This window comes from Arvicola amphibius, chromosome 7 (genome assembly GCF_903992535.2).
Source record: "Arvicola amphibius chromosome 7, mArvAmp1.2, whole genome shotgun sequence".
In the NCBI taxonomy this organism is placed as follows: Eukaryota; Metazoa; Chordata; class Mammalia; order Rodentia; family Cricetidae; genus Arvicola; species Arvicola amphibius.
In genome coordinates this window covers 85708158-85717615 of record NC_052053.1, presented here as the reverse complement: position 1 = coordinate 85717615, position 9458 = coordinate 85708158, and the positions used below count along the sequence as shown (strand labels likewise).

At 35.4% G+C, this 9458-nt stretch overlaps 1 pseudogene; it reads left to right on the top strand.

Moving 5' to 3' along the window:
* Positions 1-8854: 8854 nt before the first annotated feature.
* LOC119820045 lies at positions 8855-8973 on the top strand (annotated as a pseudogene).
* The last annotated feature ends 485 nt before the right edge of the window (positions 8974-9458 follow it).

Genomic DNA, 9458 nt, shown 5'->3' with positions numbered 1-9458 from the left:
TAGTCTTGTACCCTGTAAAGATTTGTCAGTTGTATTGGTTTAATAAAATACTGATTGGCCAGAAGCCAGGCAAAAAGTGTATGCAGGGTGACCAGAACAGGGAATTCTGAGAAGAGGAAAGTATCAGTCTTCCGGCATAATTCAGACACAGAGGAAGCAAGATGAAAATGCTTACTGATAAAAGGTACCAAGTCATGTGGCTGACACAGACAAAATTTATGGATAATATAGGATGTAAGGATTAATGAAAAGCCTGAGATAATAGGTCAACCAGTTTAATTAATGTAGACCTCAGTGTCTTTCTTTTGGATTTAATTGCTGCAGGACCAGGCAGGACAGAAATCTCTGTCAACACCAAAGGACCATGTAGTCTGTTGCAAGATTGTGTACACCAGACAAGGAAGCTAAAGTCATGAAATCTCAATAACATGGCTACTTCAACAAGATCTGAATGATGACAATACCAGTTGACACACCAAAATTGATGGGAGAAGTTTTAAAAGTGTAGACAATGTGTAATAAGTAATAAAGACTGCTTAGACAAGGATAATTAGTCTTCTCCAAGGAAAATCCCCATAAATAGTTCTCAATTACCAATTGTTCTGTCTGAACATCTTATAGATATAAGCAACAATAAATGGACTTACTTGGTTGCTTTTTTATATTTTTTCTTCTTATATAACAATAATAATTAAACAGAAAAAAAAACCCATAAATTTGAGAGGGAACAGGTATGACTGGGATATGGGAGTTAGTACAGGTAAAAAAGTGAGGATGGAAAATGTGTAATAATATTTTAGTTAAATGAAAATTATTTCTAAAAGAACAGGAAAATAAAGGCATACTTCTGTTTAGTTCCCACAAAGTTTAGCTATGACATGTCTTTAAGATGTCTATTCCACTGTAAGTATCTGGCATTCTTAACAATAAAACCTTTCATACTTTTTTATCATGTGTTCTTGAATAGATTTTAATTGAAACTTGAAATGAGACAGACATTTTTCAGAATATATTCTTTTTCAGAAACAAGGATGACATCAGAAAGCAAGTTTCACAATAAAACAAAGACACTGTCGTGCTATTCAGTTAATAATTATTTTTCTTTAGTGTACTCAGTCAATAATTATTTTTCTTAGTGTTTCCTCAGCATTCAAAAGTTACCTGCAGACAGAAGTTTCTGTCCTGAATGGTTCTGCAACTGTTCGGTCCCTAAGAAACACAAAGAGCCTTACATATATTAAGTATAAACTGTTTGACCTATTAGGTCAGGCTTTTACTAACTAAGTCTTAAGATTTAAATTAACCCATAATTCTTGTCTGTGTTTAGCCATATGGCTTGGAATCTTTTCTCAGTAAGGCATTCTGATCTTGCTTCCTCTGTGTCTGACTAGTAACCGACTCTCTGCTTGTTCTCTTCCAAGAATTCTTAGTCTGGCCACCCCACCTGTACTTCCTGCCTGGCTTCTGACCCATCAGCATTTTATTAAACTAAAATAAGTGACAAGTCTTTACAGCATACAAGAGTATTATCCCACAGAATTTTCCCTGTTATTTTTTCCTTTTTGAAACAAAAACTCTGAATCTAATCTCATTTGTTTAGCTTTAGTTCTGAACATTATTCATAACAGCTTGTAAACAACACTCTGAACAAAGATAAACATGCACAATCCATTTTGGGGGGAATGTGGGTATAGTTTTCTAGGCTTTTTCGTGCTGATTGGGACTATTGATAATCTTATGGGGACCCCTCCAAAATTAGGATTTTGGTTGAGTCCTGACTGGAGTATTGTGTGAGGCTGGATCATCTCAATCAGCAGTATTGAGGTTGTTCTGGAACTCAGAGAAACGTACAGCAGAGTTCACCTGAAACATTTGGTTGCTGTGCTATCCGTTCCCATTGGAGATTTTTCAGAGGGCCTTCCTTAGTCAATCCTTATTTTTCTTAACCCAGAATGAATCCACAACCTCTCATTTCCCATAGAAATAAAAGCAAAACCTCTTCTCCAAAGAAACAAATCTTTTGACTTAAATTTTGTAGTCAAGTCATTTACAAAATACATAGGTTGGATTAATCCAGAAGCATTTATAATCAAATGTCTTTGCACAGCTGTTCTTCCTTCCTCAGCAGTCAAACAATTTTAAGACAACACAGTAATATACAGTATCCAGACTCACTGTGGATTTTTTAAAATTGTATTTCTTTTATTTTTACTTTTTAATTTTTGGTTTTCTGATGCAGGCTTTCTCTGTGTATCTTTGGCTGTCCTGGAACTTACTCTGTAAAACAGTCTGGTCTTGAACTTTAAAGATCCACCTGCCTCATCCTCCCAAGTGTTGGGATTAAGGACATGCCTACATGCCCAACTACTCTATAGTTTTTAGGACTTTGTCTATCCTTTTACTTTTCTCTCCCTAGCCTATGTATAAACACACTGAAATCCATTTAGGTGACTTTTTACCGAAATCTATTTTTACTGTGTATCTCTATTTTTTTCTGACCACATCACTCTTTAATCTGCTCTTCTATATGGCTAGGATTGAAGCTGGGGCTTCAGCAGTTGTCTCTACTCCATTCCTTAGATTTTGAGAGTCTAGCTTCATTCCAGAGGTTATTTCAGGAGCCACATTTATTGCCAAATCTCTGTGGAATCTTTAGTTCCATGCCACCATAAAGAAGCATGCCAATGGCTTCTCATAAATACCATTTTAGTATTTGTGGCAGGGCCTCTTAAAAGAGCCTCCGTGAGGATTTTACTACTAATGCTGAGTCAGAAAGCTGTTCTTTTTTTACATTTTTTCATTATTATTATTATTATTATTATTATTATTACTACAGATTTTTCACCTCCTCCCCTCCTCCCATTTCCCTCCCCGTCCCCCCATTACCCCTCTTCCTTCCTCTCCAGTCCAAAGAGCAGTCAGGGTTCCCTGCCCTGTGGGAAGTCCAAGAGGTCCTCCCCACTCCATCCCCGTCTAGGAAGTTGAGGATCCAAACAGATTAGGTTCCCACACAGCCAGTACATACAGTAGAATCAAAACCCAGTGCCATTGTCCTTGGCTTCTCAGTCGGCCTCCATGTCAGCCACATTCAGAGAGTCCGGTTTGATCACATGCTCCATCAGTCCCAGTCCAGCTGGCCTTGGTGAGTTCCCTTTAGATAGGCCCCACCGTCACAGTGGATGGGCACACCCCTTGCGGCCATGACTTCCTTGCTCATGTTCTCCATCCTTCTGCTCCTTATTTGGACTTTGGGAGCTCAGTCCAGTGCTCCAATATGGGTCTCTGTCTCTATCTCCATCCATCGCCAGACTAAGGTTCTATGATGACAGGCAAGATATTCATCAGAGTGGCTATAGTATAGAGCCAGTTCAGGTGCCCTCTCCTCAGTTGCTCAAGGAACAAGCTGGGGACATCTCCTTGAACACCTGAAAATGCCTCTAGAGTCCAGTGTCTTGCCAACTCTCAAATGGCTCCCTTAATTAAGATATATACTTCCCTGCTCCCATATCCACTCCTCCTCTATCCCAACTGTCCCATTCTCCCATGCTCTCCCATCCTCCAAAGGAGCCACCCTCTGCTTCTTCCCAGCAAATAGAGCGTAAAGACTGTAACCAAGAAGCTGTTCTTGATTCTGTTCTTGCCTGTCTAGAATCCTTATTTGTTTCAAACTTTCTCAGACTTTATGTGGAAATTCTTGCCAAAGATTTGAATGCTATTTGTAGATGAATGTCTCTGGCCTACCTGGTCCTGAAGCTGTTCAGTCCCAAAGAAACACAGAGAGGCTTTTTATTAATTATAAACTGTTTGGTGTATTAGCTCAGGCTTATTATTAACTAGCTCGTACAACCCATATTTTATATTTTTATATTAACCCATAAACCTTGTCTATGTTTAGCCATGTGGCTTGGTATCTTTTCTCAGTAAGGCATTTTCATCTTGCTTCCTCTGCATTTGTTTGGTGACTGCTTGCCTTTCCGCTTTCCTGTACTATCTTTGTCTGGTCACTGCTCTATACTTTCCGCCTGATGACTGACCAATCAGCATTTTATTAAACTAGTATGAGTGACAAATCTTTACAAAGTACAAGAACTTTATACCACAGCAGTTATTATTCAGATTTGATGATTTGATATCACAGCCAAGGTAACAATTCATCTGATAAGTGGTTTGCAAATATGTTTTTTACAATCTAGGTCTTGGCTTTAATTTTTTTATGTTGATTGTTTCCTGTGCTGTGTAACATTTTTGGTTTGATTTAGTCATTTTTCTATACATTTATTTATTTATTTATTTATTGGTTTTTCAAGACAGGGTTTCTCTGTAGCTTTGGAGCCTGTCTGGGAACTAGCTCTTGTAGACTAGGCTGGCCTCAAACTCACAGAGATCTGCCTGTCTCTGACCCGAGTGTTGTAATTAAAGGCATGTGCCATCATCGCCCAGCTATACATTTATTTTAAAGAATAGATTTTTGTGTAGTAATAAATAAATCTTTTAAAAAGTATTTGCAAAGAGATTTCTAATTATATTTTCTAGTACTATAGTTTTCAGTTTTTAGATTTTCTAATATTGTGCATAGTATAATGTAAGAGGCATGTATCACATCTTATCATGTAGAAAGCAGTTTTCCAGAGTGGTTTTTAATGAGATCATTTTCCTCTTTTATTGACGTACGTGTGTGTGTGTGTGTGTGTGTGTGTGTGTGTGTCATTGTCAAATGCTTTGAGCTTATAGTTTTGGCTTTGTGCTAAGGTAGTTATCTGTTTTACCTTTAAAACATGTTTTCATATTTATACAACATGGTTTTGCTAACTGTAGTTTTGAAACATTATTCTAATATAAGAACTTTGATGTATGCAAATTCGTTAGTTTGTTGTTTTATCCTCAGAACTGCATTAACTTCATCAATGTCTAGTGTAGCAAACAGATTTAAGGATATGTTTTTCTTACTTGAATGAAGAATAATATTGTGATTTGGGCAAAGTGTATAAATTTTAGTGTAGCTATTCCACTAGGAAGTATGGATATCTACACAATGATAATTCTTTCAACATAGAGGTAACATAGAGGTGTCTAGTGCATTTCACATTTTGGGCCTTTTGAAGTATGTGTTTAAGTGGCTCAAATCTAATAATCACTTCAACATTTGAATTGCTTTAAAAAGTTATTTATATGTAATTTATATTTACATATAACAATATGGAATCCCAAATAAAATATTAGTTTTAGTTGATTCAGAGACTCATATTGCATAGACGATTAAAACTATAATTAATATTTTTTAATATTCAGGGAAGAAATTTGAGAATAAAACCATGATTACAAAATATTAAATCATGAAATTAAGTGTGAAATACTTCACCATTAAAGGGGTTAATCTGAAGCCAAAATCATGACAGAAAGCATGGCACACACAAGTTAGCATCTATGAAATGAGATAAAAATTAAGAACTCCTCAAACTCTATTTTTTGAATCTATATATCTATATCTCTATCTCTATCTGTATCTCTATCTCTATATCTCTATATCTATATCTATCTATATCATCTATATCTATATCTATATATCTATATCTATATCATCTATATCTATCTTCTTTTATAGACTTCTGCAGTGAGTAGAACTAGTTTCTGATGACTACAAAAATGTTTTGAAATAGTCATCAACACTACATTTCTTCACACAATTTGCTTTATGTTAAGGAATTAAGTGATCAGTATTGGGAAATATTGATACTGATGGGATGAAAATAAATACAAAAAGAAAGATTTTTGTGATCATTTCTCCAAATTATGATACTTCTGTTGTGAAAACTAAATTTTCCTTTGCACGAGCTTGTCAATTGAAGATTGCTTCTGCATTAGTAATGGGGTCATGTACCCACTTCTGTCATTTCTAGAACTGAATCTGGCATGTACCCATGCAGGCCTGTGAACACTGCTTCATAACTAATGATTTTGAACTATCTAAGATAAATTTCCAAGACCTCATTTCGTTGACAGTCTGAAGCTGTAGTATGTGCTTAATTATTCCATTTTTTAAAAAGTGGTATTCCATATATAAGAAAATAAAAATGACTGAGTATGCGACATGTATCCAAGGTTCTTTTAATTATGTTTAAAAGATTAAAAGGTACTTAAACTACAAATCCTACTGAAGACATAATTATTTGTATAAATATTTGATAGTAAAAATGGGGCACTATGTCCCAAATTAAATTCTGTTTTTGAATTTTATTATTTTATGCTCTGAGAAAGTTATTGAACAAATTATTCAAAATTTTAGTAGAGATCATAAAGTAAATAAGGAAGTCACATTATAAAACAAAACAATGTGATTTTACATCTTTTTTACTAGAAAGTAAACATAGTTATAATATGAAATAGTTCTGTATTCTGTAAATACATAATTAAAAACATATACACATTTACCAGAGCTCTAGAATGTATTCATGGCAAAATCTAACAATTTTTTTGAATTACATAAGATGTGTAAAATTTTAAATTAGTATATGTTAATGAGGGCTTAATTTACAGAGATGTGCATTTACCATGCTGATGGTTAAAAAATGCAGCATGATACATGGAAAGCATTTGATCCTGGCCTTTTGTCTAAGGAGGTAATATGCTTAAGTAGAGTATAAGAACTTTTGTTGGTCAATTCTAAATTTATTTTCTGTATGAACAAAAATGAAATAAAAACCGCTAAATAATAAGGAACAAAAGAGGTATCAATTTTTAATAAATTCCAAGGTAAGTTCCATTTATAGAAAATAAACTTTAAAATTTGCTGCATTGGTTCTGCTATGAATATGTTGATAAATAAGTTGTCTGCTGTCTTTTGAAATAAACTGCACATTTTTTTTTAACATTTATAAAATGGCCCTTTCTGGCTCAGCAAGCATGCTCACACTGTCCTGCCTGGTACCGTTCAGTCATACTCAGAGATCATGTTCTAAGTGACTACTGTATGCAACTAGAAAGTGTGGAGTCCATCAAGCAGATACACTGAACACAGTATAGACAGTTCCCCAGCCCATCAGATTCCACCTGTTCCAGTGTGAGTTCTTTTCTTTTAACTTTCAATGTTTAGTTTTGACTGCAGCCATTTAAAGAAATATAATTAATTGTGAGTATACTAATGCTCCAATAGAAGTAAAATACCTTTTTAATGGTTAACTAGTTATCACAGGTAGCTAAAATCATAGATGCAAATGAATTTCCCCCTGAGAACAAACTGAGAATATCTGGTGTCAATGCTCTAAAATTTCAGCTATGAAGCTATTTACACAAATATCACTCTTACAACATTGCAGGACAATGCAAGTAAGAAGTAAGCAAGTAAGAAGTTGATCATTATGTTCTAGCAGATAAATTAAATAAAACTTAAAATGACAGAATGGCAGCCAAATCACTTCAGAACAGGTTAATGAAGTGTTCCAAGTCACTCATTAAAACATGAAGTAAAAAGAAAAGTGTGAAACTCAGTCAAGTTGCCAGGAAAGCAGCAAGCACTTGGAGCTTATCCTTGGAAAGAACAAGTTGAGCAGATAGTTGTTAGATAGAAGGAGTTTGTTCAATTGCACTGCAGAAAGTCTCTCCAGAGTGAAATCATGATCACTTAAGAGCAGGACAATCCTTTTCCTCCTCCTCCTCCTCCTCCTCCTCCTCCTCTTCCCCCTTCCCCTCCCCCCCTCCCCCTCCTCTCTCTCCTAGGCCTTGTACCCACCTTAGGTTCTAACTATGTAGGTCTAACTCCAGCCAGAACAGGTTTTTATTGGTCACAGAAGTTTGACTCTAAACCCAGTCTCAAGCATCTGAGATTATGTGTGAGTGTAAACTGTCCTGAGGCTCATTAGCTAAAATAGTAACTAACAGGCCACCCCTACAAATTATACATATACTCCTGGGAAGGGCTCTAGGTGGGGGAGAGCCAATGGGAAAGAGCCGTTAGGGGTTACATGGTTGATTGCAGGATTTTTAAAAGAGGTATTAAAAACTGGGGCTGAATAAATTGTGTAGAATGCTCTGGGTCCAGAAACAGATGACATAATGAAGCAAGAGAAGGGAAGGAGTCTCTAGAACACTGACAAATATGAATAAACCTGCTTATTTGTTAGGATCCACACAATTGAGATGGAAGAAATACCCAAGATATAAAATGCACTATCTTAGCATTTTGTTAAGTATTTCACCTAAAGCATGACCATCAACGAAAACTATTACTCAACTGCAGCATTCAAATGCCAATTAAACTACTGAAAAGGAATCTTTATCAACTAAGAGAAGAAATTAAACAAGATGCTATGTTGGGCTGGGCATCCATGTTATTTACTATCTCAGATACAAGAAAAATGATACACGATGGTAATTCTGTTCTGATAGCTAGTCTAGTCAGAGCAAAACCATGGTCTGATGGGTGCTAAACTCTCCTGTTTATGCATAATATTGGTACATTTTGGGCAGTGTAATATAAGCTTTCTCTTCATTGCCTCTTACTTTACCATGAGTTCTTAAACTCATTCTTGTGGTTCTGGCATCTCTGGTGTATTTGGCGTTATTCAGATGCTGTGCTAGCTCTCTTTTCAAATCCAAATCTTTCACCATGGGCAGAAGACGATCTGGATATCCTTTCTGGTGATAAGCTCTGACTGGGTAAACTCAACTCATACATGAACAAAGTGAAAGATTTCAAGAAATTATGGAGTTTATGTGTACATTAAGGCTATAAATTAAAGATTGGCCAAGAAACAAAATTCAAGCAATGAATTTAGTAGCATTATAAAATATAGGAGAAAATTACTTAGAAGAAATTTATGACCAAACTGAATATATGTATTAAAATAATAAATGTATAGTCTATGGTCATATCTCCCTGAACACTCCTGATCTCGTCCGATCTTGGAAGCTAAGCAGTTTTGGGCCTGGTTAGTACTTGGATGGGAGACTGCCTCAGAATACCAGGTGCTGTAGGCTTAAAAAATATTTAAAAATATATAATAAAATAAATATATAACAAATAAATAATTGGATCATGTACAATAATTTTAAACATAACTATGAAAATGAAGGTTATGCTGTAGAAGACAGAATAAAACATATTATTTGGGGGAGAGAAAAAAGTAAACTTAAGAATATATTGATTCTTTTTTAATTAAAATTAAGAATGTATGTGTTTGGAAAGTATGCTCAATTGCTTTAGTGATTTCAAGTGTTTATTACTCTTGTTGTCAACCTCCCATGCCCATGTTGGGTGGCTTCCAACAACCCATAATTCCAGTTCAAGGGCATCCAACACCCATTCTGTCTCCTGTCATTACCACCAAACATTTGGTTCACATGAAGTTGCATTGTGATGGACACATAGACATAAATAATGATAATCACATATAACTTTTAAATTTTAAGGTCTTAAAGCATGAGTGGTGGGTGAAACAAGTCAGTCACCAGAGATTCAGTAG